The following is a 23,018-nucleotide window of genomic DNA, read 5'->3' as shown; positions in this document are numbered from 1 at the left end:
AATCCACTACAAACAACCAAACCAAACACTACAAACTAGCGATTGAAGATACAAAGAGCTTGAAGAATAAAAACCTTCTACAAAATAACTGGATGCACCGTGAATACTATTTACAAAATAACTGGATTCGGCATTAATTATCCGGGAAAGGGTTGATATGCCGGAAAACAAAACAAGCAAACCAATCTTTCTGGAATATGTTCCCAAGACTTGCTGCTACATTCTATATTCAACTTTTTACAGATGTTCCAGTGGAGATAGTTACACCCTCCGTTGTGTCGCATTGTGTAGTAGTAGTACCCCCTTCCCCTAGCTGAATCTTACAACTTGATGTCAGGTGGCTCACACTCTCTACTTCTGTGTGGCAGAACCTGCATTTGTTGTCATTGCTGAGACCACTCATCTTTTGAAAACATTAGTCATAAAGACTTGATCGTGAGCAGCCATTATAAATTAGTGTGTGTGTGTGTGTGTGTGTGCGTGCGTGCAAATTTGGTTAAAGTGTTACAAGACTTTGCCATATTCTTTCAAATATCACCAGACTACACCGTTTATTGTCTCTCTATGTGTCTGTCATGATGTTTAAATACTTACGAATATCTTTTACGTCTTAAGTTTAATATTCGTATTAAAGAATAAACAAAAAACAAAAAACAAACAAACAAAAAAAAACAAGAAGCCATTTTGAAATTGCAGTGTTTTATAACGTTCCTTTTATTTTTCTTTTATTTCAAAAAAACGCATAATTTTGATTAATGAAAAGGCATATTCAGAATTAATTCTGTCTTTTTGTTTTTGTTTTGTTTTTTTTGTTTGTTTTTTTTTTTTTTTTGTCCATTGATACCGCTAAAGAACTGATTCCCAGATTGGATAAACTGTAGCATCCAAGAAAAAGTAAAAAAAAAAAAATGGAGGAAAAATTGGTTCGATTTGATACAACAAGAATTAATTTCCATTTGAATAAATTTCGAAATAATTTTAATGCAGATTTTTTTTTTTTTACTGTTTTTATTTTTACTTGATTTTCTTGTTCTTACTAAATGACACAGTCTCGACTTTTAATCTGTTTCATCTTTTAGTCTTTTTAAAATTCCCAGTTTAATTTCATTATCATTCTTTTGTTTGACTGGATTTCTTTGACAGGAAATAATATTTACTGTCCGACGTGGATGACACATTTCTTCTTAAAAATTTGATATTAATCTGAAGAGTATTTGAAAAGAGTAAATAACAAACATTAGAGAGAAGAATAAAGATAGATAGATAGATGGAAAGATAGATAGATAGATAGATAGATAGATAGATAGATAAAGATAGAGATATAGATAGATATATAGATAGATAAATAGATAGATAAATAGATACATAGACAGATATATACATAGAGATAGAGAAGGAGAGAGAGAGAAAGAGAGAGAGAGAGAGATAAAGATAAATAGATCAGTAGATAATAGATAATAAACATTAGATATAGATAAGTAGAGATAAAGACAGATATATAAATAGATAGATAGATAGATATAGAGAGAGCAAATAAATAGATACATAGACAGGTAGGGTGAAAGGGAACATGTGTGCATATGTATTTGTATGCATATGTGCATTTTGTGTGTGTGTGTGTGTGTGTGTGTGTTGGGAGGTCATAACCATACGCCTATTTGCTTTCTCTTTCAATCCAAAAAGTTATTTTGTGTGTGCATGTGTCTGGGGGGGGACAATGATAACGATTGCTTCAGAAAATCAATTAATCCAGAATTGTGGTTATTGGAACAGCAATAAAAATAACAAACGTCAAAAAAAAATGACTTATGGTAAAATAAAAGTACATTTTGTAAGAGAAAATAAAAATACAAATTGAAAGAGGAAATAAAAATACATTTTGTAAGAGGCAATAAAAGTACATTTTGTAAGAGGCAATAAAAATACATTTTGTAAAAGGCAATAAAAGTACATTTTGTAAAAGGCAATAAAAGTACATTTTGTAAGAGGCAATAAAAGTACATTTTGTAAGAGGCAATAAAAATACATTTTGTAAGAGGCAATAAAAGTACATTTTGTAAAAGGCAATAAAAGTACATTTTGTAAGAGGCAATAAAAGTACATTTAGTAAGAGGCAATAAAAATACATTTTGTAAAAGGCAATAAAAATACATTTTGTAAAAGGCAATAAAAGTACATTTTGTAAGAGGCAATAAAAGTACATTTTGTAAAAGGCAATAAAAATACATTTTGTAAAAGGCAATAAAAGTACATTTTGTAAAAGGCAATAAAAGTACATTTTGTAAGAGGCAATAAAAGTACATTTTGTAAGAGGCAATAAAAGTACATTTTGTAAAAGGCAATAAAAGTACATTTTGTAAGAGGCAATAAAAATACATTTTGTAAGAGGTAATAAAAATACATTTTGTAAGAGGCAATAAAAGTACATTTAGTAAGAGGCAACAAAAGTATGTTTTGTAAGAGGCAATAAAAGTAAATTTTGTAAGAGGCAATAAAAGTACATTTTGTAAGAGGCAATAAAAATACATTTTGTAAAAGGCAATAAAAGTACATTTAGTAAGAGGCAATAAAAGTACATTTTGTAAGAGGCAATAAAAGTACATTTTGTAAGAGGCAATAAAAATACATTTTGTAAGAGGCAATAAAAGTACATTTTGTAAGAGGCAATAAAAGTACATTTTGTAAGAGGCAATAAAAATACATTTTGTAAAAGGCAATAAAAGTACATTTAGTAAGAGGCAACAAAAGTATGTTTTGTAAAAGGCAATAAAAGTACATTTTGTAAGAGGCAATAAAAGTACATTTTGTAAGAGGCAATAAAAGTACATTTTGTAAGAGGCAATAAAAATACATTTTGTAAAAGGCAATAAAAGTACATTTTGTAAGAGGCAATAAAAGTACATTTTGTAAGAGGTAATAAAAGTACATTTTGTAAGAGGCAATAAAAGTACATTTTGTAAGAGGAAATAAAAGTACATTTTGTAAGAGGCAATAAAAGTACATTTTGTAAGAGGCAATAAAAGTACGTTTTGTAAGAGGCAATAAAAGTACATTTAGTAAGAGGCAATAAAAGTACATTTAGTAAGAGGCAATAAAAGTACATTTAGTAAGAGGCAATAAAAGTACATTTAGTAAGAGGCAATAAAAGTACATTTAGTAAGAGGTAATAAAAGTACATTTAGTAAGAGGCAATAAAAGTACATTTAGTAAGAGGTAATAAAAGTACATTTTGTAAGAGGCAATAAAAGTACGTTTTGTAAGAGGCAATAAAAGTACATTTAGTAAGAGGCAATAAAAATACATTTTGTAAAAGGCAATAAAAATACATTTTGTAAAAGGCAATAAAAGTACATTTTGTAAGAGGCAATAAAAGTACATTTTGTAAAAGGCAATAAAAATACATTTTGTAAAAGGCAATAAAAGTACATTTTGTAAAAGGCAATAAAAGTACATTTTGTAAGAGGCAATAAAAGTACATTTTGTAAGAGGAAATAAAAGTACATTTTGTAAAAGGCAATAAAAGTACATTTTGTAAGAGGCAATAAAAATACATTTTGTAAGAGGTAATAAAAATACATTTTGTAAGAGGCAATAAAAGTACATTTAGTAAGAGGCAACAAAAGTATGTTTTGTAAGAGGCAATAAAAGTACATTTTGTAAGAGGCAATAAAAGTACATTTTGTAAGAGGCAATAAAAATACATTTTGTAAAAGGCAATAAAAGTACATTTAGTAAGAGGCAATAAAAGTACATTTTGTAAGAGGCAATAAAAGTACATTTTGTAAGAGGCAATAAAAATACATTTTGTAAGAGGCAATAAAAGTACATTTTGTAAGAGGCAATAAAAGTACATTTTGTAAGAGGCAATAAAAATACATTTTGTAAAAGGCAATAAAAGTACATTTAGTAAGAGGCAACAAAAGTATGTTTTGTAAAAGGCAATAAAAGTACATTTTGTAAGAGGCAATAAAAGTACATTTTGTAAGAGGCAATAAAAATACATTTTGTAAAAGGCAATAAAAGTACATTTTGTAAGAGGCAATAAAAATACATTTTGTAAAAGGCAATAAAAGTACATTTAGTAAGAGGCAATAAAAGTACATTTTGTAAGAGGCAATAAAAGTACGTTTTGTAAGAGGCAATAAAAGTACATTTAGTAAGAGGCAATAAAAGTACATTTAGTAAGAGGCAATAAAAGTACATTTAGTAAGAGGCAATAAAAGTACATTTAGTAAGAGCCAATAAAAGTACATTTAGTAAGAGGCAATAAAAGTACATTTAGTAAGAGGCAATAAAAGTACATTTAGTAAGAGGTAATAAAAGTACATTTTGTAAGAGGCAATAAAAGTACATTTAGTAAGAGGCAATAAAAATACATTTTGTAAGAGGTAATAAAAGTACATTTTGTAAGAGGTAATAAAAATACATTTTGTAAGAGGTAATAAAAGTACATTTTGTAAGAGGCAATAAAAGTACATTTAGTAAGAGGCAATAAAAGTACATTTAGTAAGAGGTAATAAAAGTACATTTTGTAAGAGGTAACAAAAATACATTTTGTAAGAGGCAATAAAAGTACATTTAGTAAGAGGCAATAAAAGTACATTTAGTAAGAGGCAATAAAAGTACATTTAGTAAGAGGCAATAAAAGTACATTTTGTAAGAGGCAATAAAAGTACATTTAGTAAGAGGCAATAAAAGTACATTTAGTAAGAGGCAATAAAAGTACATTTTGTAAGAGGTAATAAAAGTACATTTTGTAAGAGGTAATAAAAATACATTTTGTAAGAGGTAATAAAAGTACATTTTGTAAGAGGCAATAAAAGTACATTTTGTAAGAAGCAATAAAAGTACATTTTGTAAGAGGCAATAAAAGTACATTTTGTAAGAGGCAATAAAAGTATGTGTTGTAATAAGGAAATAAAATTACGTGCTGCAAAAAATCATTTTTTTCTTTTCCAGATTTAAATATTTTTAGGCTAAAAAAGACGGATGAAAAATAGACATCCGTCTCTATTGCTTTCCGTATGTATTCGCAAAACATCTGATATTTGCTCTTATATATATATATATATATATATATATATATATATATATATAGTCTTTGAAGTTTTTAACATTTGAAACCACACAAAAATTATTTTTTATCATTCATTAAAAAAAACATCTAGTCAGTAAGTCATTTAATCACCTATACTTTCAATTTGTCTTCATATAAGCAGTAATTTGTTGCTACACAGTCATAAGTATGTTTTGGTTTTCTAGTATTTAGTAACTAGAGATCTTATCAGGCAACAACACTTATATTCAAAAGTGAAGCGTTGTTGCCTGATGAGGTCTCTAGTTACTAAATACTAGAAGACTAAGACATGCTCATGACTGTGTAGCAATAAATTACTGCTTATGTAAAGACAAATTGAAAGTGTAACTTGCTCTACTTCCGTAATGAGCACTCTTGTATTAACCTCATTATATTTCACTGGTTACCTTACCTTTGAAAAATAGCAACCTCAAATCATGTGATTAATAATTTAAAATTCAAATTAGAATTAAATTAAAAATCCATTTCACAAGAAGGAACAACAACAAAATCAATAATTTGTACGATCGTTTCGGAAAACAATGTTTTTATTCTGGTAGACATTAAGCCACGGACAATAGTTTTTACATATAGTATTTTTAACAAACAAAGTTTCCTCATCAGCAAAGTATTAGAAGGGTTTTTAATATATGTAAAAGACACCATAAATAAAGCTATATGTCCATAATGAATCAAACCACCCGAAATCAATATTGAAATCAATAGTTCCCAATGTCTCTTTAAAAATTTCTAGGCTGTCTTCTAGCAAATCTATATTTAGTAAAAACGAAAAATATTCCAATGAAGCCCTTAAAAACTCAGGATACAATTCACAAATTAAATTCATAAATAAAAATGATAGAAACATAAACTACATTGAAAATAAATCTACTAAGAGCGTAATAACCTACAATATGGCAATGTCTTCCCGTATACGTTTTAAAAAAAATGAACAAAACGCAAGATAAAACCAAACCACAAATATTAGATACTAATACAAACAAACAGCAAACTAAAACTCGTAAACGTAAAAACAGACATAAGGAGACTCTATGGTTCAACCCTCCATATTCCAAAAATCTTGAGACAAACTTAGCCAGAGAATTTTTTTAAATATTGGATAGAAATATTAAAGCCCCCCATAGATATAATAAAATATTCAATAAGCATACAATTAAAGTGTCCTACTCTACTATGCCAAACCTTCATCAAAAAATAATTAGTTCCAACAATAAAAAAAAATTAATAAACTACAAAATACAATTATACAAAATATAGCAGGCTCTAACTGTAGAAGAAAAAATAAATGTCCCCTACAAGGCTCATGTAACGATCGTACAAATTATTGATTTTGTTGTTGTTCCTTCTTGTGAAACGGATTTTTAATTTAATTCTAATTTGAATTTTAAATTATTAATCACATTACTGAATATTAAATTAGCTCTAGGATATTTACCTATCGAGCTTATTATATATCTAAATTACAACGAGCACTTTTTCTTTCCCTGTATTTTAATTAAACTAGTAATTTTACTATTACATTAAAATACACTCTGCTCTTTAGACTATTGTTCTAATCTCCTTTAAATTTATATATATATATATATATATATATATATATATATATATATATATATATATATATATATATATATATATGATTGGTCAAGAGATGTGGGTATTGGGCAACACACAAACAAACATCAGGACAATTTTGGCCTCATACATAACGACCTTGGTGGAAGTAATAATAGATGTTCAAATCTAATATCAATTGGTAAATATATTGTTCAGCAATGAAGAAATCCGATTTCGTAATGGTGGCACAATGCTGCGAGCTAAACAGTATTTCTTTTAAACAAGTTGCTTTTATGCGTTCCATATGTTGAAGGACATTAGAAGTTGCTTCAGGGTAACGGCACAAAGGAAGATTGGATATGTATCCATCGCCGTTGCGTTCCGCCACTGAGGGTTGACAGTGATAAATAATTCAAAAAATCATAAGAAAGACAGACAGGTTTCTTGTCAGGCCGGGTTCTTTATCAGTAATATTGAACGCATTCAGGCCTGAAATGACACATTAACGATGTCGGAAAAATCAAATACTACTTTCGGTGGCGCCAAGCACCTTTGCGATCTGCAATAGAATAAAGAGTTCAACACCTGTGAGCCGACTCAAAGCGACGTGGCTCAAAAGGTGGCCAGACTCAATAGTGAGTTTAGATTCATCTCGTCATATATATATATATATATATATATATATATATATATATATATATATATATATATATATATAAAACGTTATCTATTTGCCAATAATTTTCATACTTTCTCCATTCAATGCAAGCTCAAAAACCATATAAATTATAAACCACTACACCTTGAGAATTGTTCAGAACAAAAAATACAATTGAATTAATACCCTCCATTTGCTTTATATATATATATATATATATATATATATATATATATATATATATATATATATATATATGTATATATGTATGTATGTATGTATATATATATGTATATATATATGTATGTATATGTATGTATATATGTATGTATATATATATATGTATATATATATATGTATATATATGTATATATATATATATGTATATATATATATGTATATATATATATATGTATATATATATATATGTATATATATGTATATATGCATACGTATGTATATATATATATGTATGTATATATATATGTATGTATATATATATATACATATATATATGTATGTATGTATATATGTATATATATATGTATATATATATGTGTGTGTATATATATATATGGGTGTATATATATATGTGTGTATATATATATATGTATATATATATATAGGTATATATATATGTATATATATATATATATATATATATAGGTATATATATATATATATATATATTAGTGATGGGACGATTCCAATATTTTTCTCGATTCTTATGCAATTACAGATTCCGTACTAAATTCCGATACGATTACTGATTCTGAGTCCAAATATTTAACTACAAAAGTGTTATTTTGTCCCGATTACCGTAAAAACGCATCTTAAATGTGCTTATATTTTAACAAAAGTAAAAACACACTTGTGAGGGGGTGATCTAGAGATTTTAGTCTCACTGGAAGGTTCAATCAATAAATATTTAATATTTTATTGTTACTACAAGAAGTGGAATATGTTTTATAAGAACAAAATCAAATAAAAAAGATAATTTAAGGAATCGGTTTTGGCATCGGAAAATAGGCGAAAATTTTTCTGATTCTGATATGGATTTCGATATCCCATAAAGTTTTGATCTTTCCGATTTCCAATTTCGATTCTAATCAATCATCCCAACCCTAATATATATATATATATATATATATATATATATATATATATATATATATATATATATATATATATATATATATATATACATATATATATATATATATATATATATATATATATATATATATTGAGGTAGTTGCTTGTCTAGCCGCACTAATGAGTTGTGAAACAGCGAAACAGTACTGTACGTGGATGACTATATATATATATAAACAGGCTCCTTCAATCTTTGACAGACTATGGATACCCACGAAGGCGTACTTGCGTGTGAAAATTTTTGTGGCAGGATGTGTGCAATCTCCAATTACACCTCTCCTGCGTTAACATTTTAAAAATACCAGTAGCCAGTGAAGTGTATGTATAGGACGACTGGAAACAAATGCTGAGATAAGCAGAGAGTATATACAGCACCTAGAATTGCCAAGTGGTCACCCATCTGGTACTAACCAGGCTCAACATTGCTTAACTTTGGTGATCTGACGAGAACTAGTGTGTCAATGCGATTATACCGTATGCAATATGTGTGTGTGTGTGTGTGTGTGTGTGTGAAAAAATCGATAGAGTGATCGATCATAAGAATGCGAGAACTAAAGTGCAAATTGCTCATCACCTTCATTTTTTTTTTTGGACTGTCTTCATCATGTGAAACACTGACGATTTTACATGGTTAACAAGGGGTTCCTTAAACAATAAATCAATGAAACCGCAGTATATTTCTGGAAACTGTAATTGTTGTTTCTGGCTTTGACTTTGCAGAACATGATTGTGTTTTGCAAAAGTGGCATGATGTGGCTCTCACTTGAAACTACACTGAAGACCATAACCGTGGCTGGAAACTTCATTGAGCTGTGTCCTCAACTGTTATACCGTCCGGATTTGCATTTTGAGGGTGCTGGCAATGGTCTTGTTGTCATAACTTTGATCAGTAAAGAGCATGAGTTTTACAGTGGCACATCCCCGAACTCACTTGTTGAATATTGTGTCGCTTTCAGACATGATAGAAGACTCCTATCGGTACACAAGTAGCCAACTAAATGCAACAACAAAAAAAAGGAAGTCGGTTGTCATCAAAAGGAAATGGAATCATGTTGTCTTTTCTAGGGCAACAATTTTATCGTTTCATGCTGTACAAAAGATGATTAGACTCAATAATATTCATATAAAAAAACAAACGAATTTCCATGTTTCCTTCATTCAATGCAAGCTCAAAAACCATATAAATGATAATATACTAAATCGCTACTTGAGCAAAAAATACAATTGGATTAACACCCTCAATCTACATTTATATGAGGTGCCTTCAATAAGTTTCCAGACTTATTTCGCATGGTGACTAATCCTTATTAATCCCTAACTGTGCATCGGACGGATAACATAACTAGTTTTCTGCACTTTATTAAAGCAAAGGTCCATATAGAATTTCATTCAGATCGTCCTAGTACTTTCTGAGAAAAAAAAAAAAAGGAAGGGACAAACAAACACACAAATATGATATAGAAAATAAGTATTTTCAGGTCAACTTATTTCTGGAGGTTGCAACCCAAGTAAACAAAGCACCCCGCCTCTTTCAGCAAAAAAAAAAAAAAAAAAAAAAAAAAAACACGTAAACAACAAGGTTATGCGAATTAAAAACTTCCTCCTTGCAGTTTCCTTTTTTACTTTCCTGGTTGCTCTTCTACATTTATGAGGTGCCTTCAATAAATTTCCAGACTTTTGTCGTATGGGCACGTTTATTGATAGTAAACATATGACACTCTAGTCCCCTTTGAAGTAATCTCCTCCGGCTGTAATGCACTTGTTGTACCGTTCCAACAACTTCTGGAAGGCTCCATGGAAGTCCACTTGTGTAAACATGTCAATGACTTATGTCACAGCCTCTTGTCATCTCCTCAATTGTCTCATACCGACACTTTCTTAAGTTTTCCTTGAGCTTAGAGAATAACCAAAAGTCACAGAAAGCAAGTTCTGGACTATAGAGAGAGTGAGAAACTGTTTTGATGCCCATCTTAGTCAAATAGTCTGTGATAAGGATGATCTTCTCTGAGCACCCTGGGGGAAAATTTTTGCACAAATCTTCTGCATCTGAAGTTCCTTGCAAATAATTGTATGTACAGCTTCCACACTGACACCAAACTGTGCACTTATTGTCTCGATAAACACCCGGCAGTGCTTATCATTGAAATTCTTTATTTGGCCAATCACCTCTGGTGTTCTGACTTCCTTACTCCTCCCACACCTCTCATCATCCTTCCCAGACTCCCTGTCTTCCTTGAATTTCTTATGCCTTTCACAAACTGATGTTCAATTCAGGCAAGGTGGTCCAAAAACAATGTGAAGCATTGCATATGTTTCTGTGGCATTTTTTTCAAGTTTAAGACAGAATTTTATTGCATATCGTTCTTCTACAGTGTCTTCAAATCCAGATTGCATATTTAAAATTCACCAGCTGTGACAATCAGGCTTTAATAGGGTGTATTTCAATTCCTGCTACAGTTGTTCATTTTAACCTGAAATCATAAAAATTATATGTGTATAGGTGTATATGTACGTCTGTATTAGCAGGGTGTCTATGTATGAATATCTTTGAGTCAACAACATATATGATAAGCGAACACATACCTTATTCTGTCCTGAAAGGAGAAGGTAATGCCTGAAAGGATGCCATCATAACGACAGAAGAACTACTACATTACTTCCCTCCGCGATAATGCCTGGGAGGATGATATCTTTGCCACAGAACAGGCTTACTCCCCTAAAAAGAGAAGGTAATGCCTGGGAGGATTCTATTAGAACAACTGAACAAATACTACATTATATTGAGCATAGAGATAACGCATTAATTTAAAACTAGCAGGACCTGTGGAAATTCCACCGGGGACTCATTCATATGTAAATATATTGATGTTGGAATTCTGTAGATGTTCAGTGTAAATGGAGACGCTCTGATATTATTGTAACTTTTTTTTTTTTTTACATGGAATTCACCACTTATCAAGGCCTGGAGGCCACTCGGGGATAAGGGTTATTGCGTGTACAGTAATCAATGGGACAATATCGTAGTAATCGTTAGTAATGGAGATCTGATAAAGTGTCTTGCTTAAGGGAGCGGTTTATCAGGAATTTGTTTATGTTGGACTTGAAGACATCCAAGTTGTAGTCAGGTGGGAAACAGGCAAACAGAAGAGAGTTCCACAGGCGTGCACTTCTAAGAAAGAAGCTTTTTTGTTAAAACTGCAAAAGTATTTATCTAAGTTAGCAAGGACGCCCGGTAAAGCCCAGTTGTAAAGTATGCTTAAATATGATATTTTAATTCTTGCAGATTTCGTATATATTATTATAGAGTTAATGTTCGATTGATTTTTATATATTATAAAGTTGCGATTTAATATATATATATATATATATATATATATATATATATATATATATATATATATATATATATATATTCATATGACTTAGGCGCATTAGCTTGAATCGAAACCGAAATAAAAACTTATGAAAAAAAAAATATTTATATATATATAAAATGAGTTCCTTCAGCCATAATCGAAACCAAAACCAAAACTTACAAAGAATTCTTGAAAAATTATTTATAAAAAAAAAATAGATGACTTAAGTGCCATCAGCTATAATCGAAACCGAAACCAAAACTATAGAAGAATTTGTGGTAAAGTTATGACAAGAAATGGAAGTACATAACAATTTAACGACCCGGATATAAGCATGACACAAAAAATAACAATCACGCTATCGGATTAATATATAGATAGTATTGTTATCAGAACTCGGTATTAATGAAAGTAATAGTCTAGTTTTATATTCAAACAGACAGATACCAAATCTCCATTAATAATAGAAGTAATAGCACGGTTTTAGTTTCAAACAGACAGATACAAATATATATATATATATATAACTTTGGTTCCTTCAGCCATAATCGAAACCAAAACTTACGAAGAATTCTTGAAAAATTATTTATAAAAAAAAAAAAAATAGATCACTTAAGTGTCATCAGCTATAATCGAAATCGAAACCAAAGCTTATGAAGAATTCTTAAAAAAATTATATATGTCAAGAAATGGAAGTACATAACAATTTAACGACCCGGATGTAAGCATGACGCAGAAAATAACAATCACGCTATCGGATTAATATATAGATATATTGTTAGCAGAACTGAGTATTAATGATAGAAGTAATAGCACAGTTTTAGTTTCAAACAGACAGATACCAAATCTCCATTAATAATACATATATTTTAGAATATTCAGAACTTGAAGCAACCCCCCCCAAAAAAAAAAAAAAAAAAAATTGTAAACATAATGACTGGATATTACGACGTTAAATAATCTAAAAAAATAAAAGGATTGATATGTCGTAAATGAAAACAGTCTGCTTAGTTTAAGTGAAGGCAAATATTTATCCTTCTGAAGATTGCCACCAAGCGACGTTCATTCAAGGGTGACGCATACCATAGCTTGACAATAACAGGTTGGTGTCTCTCGAGGTATGAAGTGCTCTTAATTAAGGGTATACCAACAGGTAATTACGACATTGTATTTGGACTTTGAACTAATCTCATTTGACTTATTGACTGGCTACTAGGTGTTGGTCATTTTCTGGAATGCTTGTTATGTGTGATAAAGCTGACCAGTGACCGCACACCTTGTGGTCAAAATGCTTTCATAATTCTCTTCAACTAGCAGGACTTGTGGAAATTCCACAATGGACACTTTCACATGTAATATATTGATGTTGGCATTCGTAAATGGAGACGCCCTGATATTATTGTAGCTCTTTTGTTAAAACTGCAAAAGTATTTATCTAAGTTAGCAAGGACTCCTGGCATAGCCTGGTCATAAAATATGCTTAAATATGATATTTAAATTTATACAGATTTCGTATAAATTATTATAGAATTAATTTTCTATTGATTCTTATCTATAAATATAAAAGCGAAAATGTGTGTATGTATGTATGTATGTATTTGTGTATGTGTGTATGTATGTTCGCTTTTTGTGTATGTCTGTAAAAGGCTTTTTTCTGAGAAGCGGTTGGTCGGCTCACAACTTCTTAAGACTTTTTATATCACATATAAATCATAATATCTATGAGTTAATAATGGAGGTCGCCTGTCTATTTAATTTGCTCGACTTCGAAAAGATAAATATTCAACATTTTTTGCTCGCCGCATGTGGATTAGGCTTTTTCATATAATAAAAGCGGCACTAATTCTGGCAGTATTTTTCCGGTCGCGATCGCCGGAAATGTCCGAAAGCAATCAGATTTGATCAATATGGAAATATTTTCCTTATATCAGACAATTGCTATTCAATTTAGACAATAATCCCTTTTTTATGAGGAGCTGGTTCCCCCCCCCCAACATCTTGGGAAAATAAAAATAAAAAAAGCGTTCCCGCAGTAAATGAAATACTACCCCGCAGTCAAAATTGACCTCATTAAGTCATTAAAACGTGCACCTGCCAATTCTAAATAATTAAATAAATTAAAATGTGTTTCCGTTAGTATTTCGCGGTGGCCCAATGGTTAACGTTGCACTTTTTTTTTCACACTTTAATTTCCAACTTTGCCTCAAGGGTTCGGGTTCGATCCTCATACTCACCTACCAAAACTTTGTTTTTTATTTTAACCCCCCTCCCTGGAGTTTTGATTTACCCAAAACAACACACACCTCCAAACACCCGGGCAACGCCGGGTACCCCCCCTCCGCTAGTCTATATATATATAAAAGCGAAAATGTGTGTATGTTTGTATGTCTCACAAAAACTTTCGACACAGGTCACGGATTTTCGCCAGATAGGCATCATTTTAAAGTTCCAAGCTTCGCCCGACAAATATCGAAAATTGGCCAAAAACATTAATTCCTTCACCCTAAGATCATCAGTTTTGTACAGGAAGGGGTGGCGAAAACATCGTTCCTTCATTTCTCTCTGTTTCTGCTACTACAACAATGACGTCATGTTTGACCTAGAAAAAGTTGATGTTAGTTTAAAACCACCTGCAAGTGTTTTTAAAGCTTTAATTCTATCAATTCTAAGTTCCATGTCTCTTTGGCGTAGGGGTAACGTGTAGGGTATATTTTTTCCGCCTTAGCCTCAATGTTTCGGGTTTGAGCCTGTCTTTCTACCTAAACTTTTTTTTCCTCTTTTACACCTTTTTTTTCCTTTTTTTTTTTTAACATTTGTTCGCTGTTTTGCTTTGTACTGGTTTTTCGAATGTTTCTTAACATCATGTTTTTTTTTTTTTTAATAATATCAAAACAGGGTCACCCTCTCCTACATACACACCTCCAAACACCCGAGCAACGCTGGATACCCCCGCTAGTATATTATAAAAGTGCGATTTCAAAAATGAAAACAAATATATCCATATGACGTGGGTGCATCAGCTTGAATCAAAACCGAAACCAAAGCTAAGGGAAAATATATATATAAGTACATATATATATAACTTGAGTTCCTTCAGCTATAAGCAAAACCGAAATCAAAACTCATGAAGAATTTTTGATAAAATTATTTATAAAAAAATAATAGATCACTTGAGTGCTATCAGCTACAATCGAAACCGAAACCAAAACTTATGAAGAATTCTTCATAAAATTATTTACTACAAGAAATAGGTCATAACAATTAAGTAAATCTCACTTGTCTGTTTAAATGTATGTATGTATGTATGTATGTATGTATGTATGTTTGCCTAAAACTTTCGACAGAGGCAATAGGTTTTCACAAGATTGGTATCGTAGTGAAGCTCGACCCTTCGGATGACAAATACCGAAAAATTGGCTAAAAGCATTAATTCCTTCATCCTCAACTGGGTACTTGCCTACAGGGAGGGGTCGCTTTTTTTGACAATATTTTCGAAAGTCATCCTCTCTTTTTCGATTTACTAACCTTAATGTAAATCTTCGCCTCTTCCGGTTTGGCGATTAATACAGCAGCAAATACGTCACGTTTTTTTTTTTTTTTCACGTTCTTTTCCTCCTTCGCGGTACGGATTCCAGCCTGCCTGCCTACTACCACTTTTTTTTGTTTTTGTTTTTTTTTGCTCAACATACACCTCCAAACACCCGGGCAACGCCGACCACCCAGTCTAGTAACAATTCAACGAGAGTCACTCGGAAGAAAAAAGATGTAAGCGTGGCACAGAAAATAACACGCTATCGTATTAATATAAAGATAATAATACAACATACCTTTTTTTATAGATCTTTCCCCTCGTCTCTCTCTCTTTCTTTCTCTTCCCCCCTCTCTCTCTCTCTCTCTTTCTCCTTTCCTCTCTCTCTGTCTGACTCTCCTGCGCTTGTATATTTGTCTATGTATATAACTGCATTTATCTATAATTATGTTAACTACTTCCCTCATCGTATTTATACATATGCATTCCAGTCGGTGCGGATAGCATTTAAGAAGAGAACAGTAGTCTGAAGGTATTTAGTTCACTCCCACTGCAAGAACTTAGACACCGCAGTCGGAAAGTGGGATTAAGAAGTCAGCGCCTCAAAGAAAAGACACTCTAACTTGCAAAAAGTGTCAGGGAAGCCCCGTCGGCATTCCCTGCTCAGGCGATCAGCAATGGACTAACTCCTTCTCAAAGAGAGAAGGCAAGGCCTGGGAGGGTGGATCTCCTAGAACTGTACAGAACTTGCTCCCACTGCAAAATCAACAGGAACTAGATCTAAAAACTTTTGAATCATAATGTTAAATGAGTTGCTTTTAGATTACAAAAACATAAATGCTTATTTATTTATTCATTTATTTACAAGGGAGTTACCACTTATCAAGGCCTGGAGGCCACTTGAGGATGAAGATTAATGAGTGTTCAATGGTTGCCAGGACAATGGCCTAATAATCGTTAGTGGTGGAAATTGGGTATAATTTGATTATTTATGGTCCAGCCCAACAAGAATGTGTTTACATTAGATTTGAAGACTTCCATATTATAGTAAGTTGGAAAGCAGGCCAGTGGAACAAAGTTCCAGAGGTGGGAAGTTCTAGGAAAGAAGCTTTGTTCATGGAATTTGCGTTTCGATTTAGGCACAGATAGAGAGTGGGAGGGGAAAATTGTTGATAGTGGTTGAAGATAGACGAGTGTATTTTTTGTGAAGGTTTGTCAAGGGGGACCATAGATTGGAGCTCAGACGAGCACTTGTCATGAAAATAGCAGTAAGGCAGAGATAGGCTGTCAGTGTCTCTTCTGTGGGGAACAGGGTGTAGGGAAAAGAAAACAGCATCGTCTACTAGGTTTCAAAGCCGGTTTTGATCTCTGTCAAGGCAGGATAGGAGTGTTCTGAGATACACATGGTCCGGGGTTTGATTGCTGAAGACAGGAAGGAACTTCGAAACATGCATTCGAAACATGCATGCCCATAGATTACTGTTTCAAAAAATGAATAAAAATATTATTTATCTTCGTCCAAATAAAATATGGACGATTTTCTAAGTTAAACGATCTTCGACGTAAAGCCACTACTTGATCGTATTTACCGTTTAAAAAAAAAGTCAACCATAAATCTATATATGTATGCTTATGCATATACACACGAATTGGATCAATAAAAGTGAAAGTGCATAGCTGGTTTCACTACTATATTTTGAGTTGCTTGTGGAGTCTATCCGTCACACCTTTTGCATTGTTGTGCCTTTTTATAAATTTGAATTTCTTCTCATCAAATATTATTATTAAATTTGAAAACTTGTATTCTTTATGAGATATATAATCATCCAATCATCGGGTATATATTAATTTTCTCATAAATAATTATATATATATACTTATTATTTAACTTCATCGGATTACTGTTCTCATCTTGAGTGTCATTTTCATAACATTTCGGTCGATGTAACCTTCGATCTTCTTCAGGTGTATCTTGTCGAACTCAAGAATGTTTCTGTCAAACTCGGAATTTTGGACGGAATTTCGAACATAACCCTTTATTTACTTCACAGGGGTAGCATGCTCTTGTTCCGTCAGCCATGACTGGATAGAGGTAATAAGTAATTCACAATTGTATTTTTCAGTCTGAGAATTGAATTTTCAACCTTCAGGAGAATATCACTTTTTACAATTGATTTTTCTAAGTACTCTGACTATTGCGCCACGGGTCCTTGCGGACAGTTCTAGTACAAATTTTGTGAGCCCTAAACTTATTTTATTTCTAGTTGTAAATATCACTATTTATTAAATATTGTTATAACTGTATATGTATGCAATACTGTTTCATTGTATCACAGCTCATCAATGCAGCTAGACAAGCAACTACCTCAAGCCAGAATCAAAACTTGACCGGCCAAATGACAGTCGGCACTTCAAACCGTTGTACTATTCAGCTTCTGCTATGCGGGTAGTGAATGAACAATGTTTTAACATCGTCCAAACGCCAGAAACATGAATATATATATATATATATATATATATATATATATATATATATATATATATATACATAATATAAAGCTGTGTGTGTGTGTGTGTGTGTGTGTGTGTGGTCACGAATAGGCTACTATATGGTTGACTATTTTAAAAAACTGATTACATATAATGATAGATGTATCGAGACACAAGAATGGGTATGTTTGATCCTGCAGAACGGTGGTTCATTAAAATTGTGGGGTCTGCGTTCGCGCCTGGTCCACAAAGTATGGAAATAAAACATTTAAAAATTAAAAAAAGACGTTTACAAGTGTTTTTGAAATAGATGTGCATAAGAATACTTTGATAAGTATCTTTTAACTTAAATAGGGATGGTATAATAAAATTGCAGGGTCTGCGTTCGCTCCTGGACTCCATAGAATGGAAATAGGTACAAACTTTAATAAAGACTTTTCATATCTATCTGCGTAAGTATACTTTGATAATTATGTTTCAGTTTGAAGAAATGTGGTATAATAAAATTATAGGGTGTTCGTTCGCGCCTGATCTCCATAGAATGGAAATATGTTACAAAGTTTAACAAGGTTTTTTAATATAGATCCACAGAATATTGTGATAAGTGTTTCAGTGTGAACCGGTATGGTATAATAAATTATGGGGTTTATCTATTTTATTTTTACTTTCATCATATGTTGCTTTGGTTTTGATACCCCCAAATTCGAAGCTATCTTTTTACAACCCTTCTTTTTCATAACCTATCATACTATCATAAATCAGAGTCCATTTTCTGTAAGCTGTTTTTGAACCCAGTCAATGACGGGTACTTTTGCTAATATATATATATATATATATATATATATATATATAGGAAATAAGACAACCACCTCAGATCTACCCTGTTGCCTAAAATGTATTTAAAAAGGAATCCATCTATAATAAAAAGTCAATGGCGGATGTTTTTTATTCTTTAGGTCATCAGAAATGATAATAATTTAAACATAAAAAGAATTAAATGATTAATTTCAATTAATCGTCCCAACACTAATAATTACTTTTTAAAAGTCTCTTTCTACACTGATTGCATATTCACCTATCATTTGTGTCTGTTTATTTGAATCGGCAGCCATCTTAGTTTGCCCTCCAGCGAGTCATCTCTTGGATGACTAGTGAACCTTTTGTTCACGGCTGTCATAGCTTTTCTGTTTGCATAATGTGTTCGAATATTTGAAAAGAAATAAAAAAAAACTACCGGAATTGCACGTGTCATCTTGTCAGATTCAAGAAATGCAGGCTTCATCTGACTGTGAGAGAGCACTTCAGCATGTTGAGTTGTTCTTTATGGCAAATCTCCGCTTTTCTATCGTTTGTCTTGGAGTGGGAATATTACATTTTCACAGCAAGAAACAAAATCTTAGATATTCATTTGTAAAAATCTAGTGTCCTTATCTGGACCCATGTGTGGACCATATCTTAGAAATTCATTTCTCATGGCTGGAATATTAGTTGTTAGTATAGCTTTTAAAGATCAATAGTTCACCGTAGCCCAATAGATGCAATCATAGACTATATAATCAACTAAGCATGTAGGATATTTGCCAGGTGCCCGGGAATGACGTCAAAGAAGTTAAAATGGGAGATGCAAAATCGCCAGAAATAAGGACATTTGCAGATAATGCATGGTGGAATGCTTTAATGTCAGAGGGGTAGCATGCTCTTGTTCTGTCAGCCATGACTGGATAGAGTTCATAAGTAATTCACAATTATATTTTTCAGTCTGAGAATTGAATTTTCGACCTTCAGGAGAATATCACTTTTTACAATTGATTTTTCTAAGTACTCTGACTATTGCGCCACAGGTCATTGCGGACAGTTCTGGTACAAATTTTGTGAGCCCTAAACTTATTTTATTTCTAGTTGTAAATATCACTATTCATTAAATATTGTTATAACTGTATATGTATACAATACTGTTTCATTGTATCACAGCTCATCAATGCGGTTAGACAAGCAACTATCTTAAGCCAGAATCAAAACTTGACCGGCCAAACGGCAGTCGGCACTTCAAACCGTTGCACTATTCAGCTTCTGCTATGCGGGTAGTGAATGAACAATGTTTTAACATTGCCCAAACGTCAGAAACATGAATATATATATATATATATATATATATATATATATATATATATAAAGCGAGAGAGGCAGAAAAAGAACAGGAGAGAGAGAGAGAGAGAGAGAGAGAGAGAGAGAGAGAGAGAGATCACAACTGGTCAGCTAAGCAACGCATTCTTCTCTATTGCAAAAACACACTAACCTTGCCACACGCACCATCATCTATAATATAAATTTCACTTGTCTGTTTAAATGTGTGTATGTATGTACGTATGTTTGTATGTCTGTCTAAAAATTTTAACAGATGCAACGGATTTTCTCGAGATCGGTATCGTTTTGAAGCTCGACCCTTCAGACGACAAATATCGAAAAAATTGACTAAAAGCATTAATTCCTTCACCCTCAACTGGGCACTTTTCTACAGGGAGGGGTCGCTTTTTTTTCGACGAGATTTTCGAAAGTTATCCCCTCTTTTCGATTGACTAGCCTTAATTTAAACCTTCGCCATTTCCGGTTTGGCGATGGGCGCAACAGCAAAGACATCACTTTTTTTTTTTTTTTCACATTCTTTTCCACCTTTCCAGTATGGGTTCGAGCTTGCCGCCTATTACCACTTTTTTTTTTTTTTTTTGCTCAACAAACACCTCCAAATACCCGGGCAAAACGGCCAACACACAAACCAGCACCAATAAATTCTTCCTCACCTTAGTTGGGGAGATAGCACATGTTTTTCAGAGCTACCCAACTAACAAGGCTCTAATAAAAATATGGGAGGAGTTGCCATCACGATCTATCATCCTCTGGTCGTCTCTGCTTTTTTTTTTTTTTACACAGTGATCACCACTTATCAAGGCCCGGAAGCCACTCAGGGATAAGGGTTATTGCAAGTACATTACGTTAGTGTGGAGATTTGATGAAGTGTTTACTTAAGGGGGCGGTTCATTAGGAATTTGTTAATATTGGACTTGAAGACATCCAAGTTGTAGTCAGGTGGGAAGCAGGCAGACGGAACAGAGTTCCACAGGCGTGCAGTTCTAAGAAAGAAGCTTTGTTCATGGAATCCGCATTTTGATTTAGGCACAGATATAGAGTGGGGGAAGCTTTTGACAGTGGATTCAGCTAGACGGGTGTTTTTCGTGAAAGATTGGCGAGGGGGGGACCAGAGATTGGAGTTCAGACGAGCACCTGCCATGGAAATAACGATAAAACAATGTGTGCATGTCTAGCAAAGACGTGTCAGAAGGATACCCACAAGTCAATGGAATTAAAATGACAATGTTGCTTTTACAGCATCCCTTTGTGTGTTCTGAACCAAACCTTCCTCGACTTTGTGTGCAACTGGCGCGCCTTGCTGCTTTCAAGGTTAACGAACAGCTCTGGCGAATTAGGAAGACTTCAAGCAGACTAGACAGTCCTGATGTATGATCTTAGTGAGCTCTATGCAAACGTGAAACTTGCAGGAACAAAAGCAAGGAGCATCAATAGTTTATCAAATCAAATTAAATCAAATTAAATCAAATTAAATCAAATTAAATCAAACTAAATTCATTTGTGAAAGAAATAGCAAAACTCAACAAACCACGTAAATGCACAGTTAGAAAATATGTAGGTCTATATACCATCTGAATATTTGTCCAAGACCACTTCAAATCTGGAAATGGCAAGCATCATCACTACCTCCTCTGGAAAGCTGTTGCGTGAAACACGGACGAAGAATCCTGCCTTTTTTCTATTGAGGCAAAACCATCTATGATTAATTATTTTTCTGTGTCACATTGGGGCCGCTACTCTATATATATATATATATATATATATATATATATATATATATATATATATATATGTATTGTTTTTAAAATATAATTATCCACTGATACGTGTTTCGTCGTCTATGATTTCGTCTAGTAATTTAACCACTCTGATGAGCCGTAGACGATGAAACACGCATCAGTGGATAATTATATGTTAAAAATAATACATATACCCCATATGGGGTACCAAATTGGTTAAAGTGAAAATTATTCCCAACTCGCAGGCAGTTAGGTAAAAATGCGTTTTCGTAAATACTTGAATTCATTCAAAACGTATCGCAAAAACAAAAACAAATAACACACACACACACACACACACACACACACACACACACACACACACACACACGCACACACACACACACACATATATATATAATAGTCTACCCGGCATTGCCCGGAAATATTTACTTTCATTCCCCCCCCCTCCTTTTTTAAAATGTCTTTTTGCTATGATGTCATATATAACGCCATCATATATGGCACCATACATATAACGTCATACACTGCACATATATAAGATATATCATGTGCTATGACGTCATATATAGTTTATGCGAACAAATAGACAGGAATACAGCTGTATATATATAAGTTATAAAATATATATGACGATAATAACTTACTAACTAGCTCTACCTACGTATTGAGCACTTCTGAAGTAAATACTTAAAGTTTACGCATAAATTTATACTTTCGTATATTAATTTTATGTGAGTAAATTAAGTAGTTATATATATATATATATATATATATATATATATATATATATATATATATATATATATATATATATATATATGAGGAGAAGAATGGAAATAGTATTCTGACAAAATAGAGAAATAGAAAGGAACGAACCGAGTTCTGTGTTCGTCAATGTTTCGTCTTTATTTCGAAGAAGTCTCGAAATAAAGACAAACCGTTAATGAACATTTATCTATGTGTGTCCCCTTTTATATATATATATATATATATATATATATATATATATATATATATCACTCTGTCTGTCTGTGTGTCTCTCTCTGTATATATATATATATATATATATATATATATATATATATATATATAAATCAGTACAGCTTTATTATGTATGTATTAATACAGCTTAATTATATATATATATATATATATATATATATATATATATATAATGAAAATCGCTCCAAATAAGGCAGTAAACCACTTGATGTAAGAAGCTTGTAAAAAATAGTACTCCAACGTCAAAAGTTATCCAAAAAATAGTGTTATATGGATTGATTATGAC

At 32.1% G+C, this 23,018-nt stretch overlaps 1 protein-coding gene and 1 pseudogene across 1 annotated transcript in view; one reads left to right on the top strand and one right to left on the bottom strand.

Moving 5' to 3' along the window:
* LOC145285899 (uncharacterized) overlaps positions 1 to 23,018 on the top strand; it is a 422,865-nt gene that overhangs the window by 14,010 nt on the left and 385,837 nt on the right. The window lies entirely within an intron of this gene.
* Positions 8,832 to 8,948, bottom strand: LOC145286572 (5S ribosomal RNA; annotated as a pseudogene).

This window comes from Euprymna scolopes, chromosome 10 (assembly GCF_053919585.1).
Source record: "Euprymna scolopes isolate OS-2025 chromosome 10, ASM5391958v1, whole genome shotgun sequence".
NCBI lineage: Eukaryota > Metazoa > Mollusca > Cephalopoda > Sepiida > Sepiolidae > Euprymna > Euprymna scolopes.
This window is presented reverse-complemented; position numbering and strand designations above follow the sequence as displayed.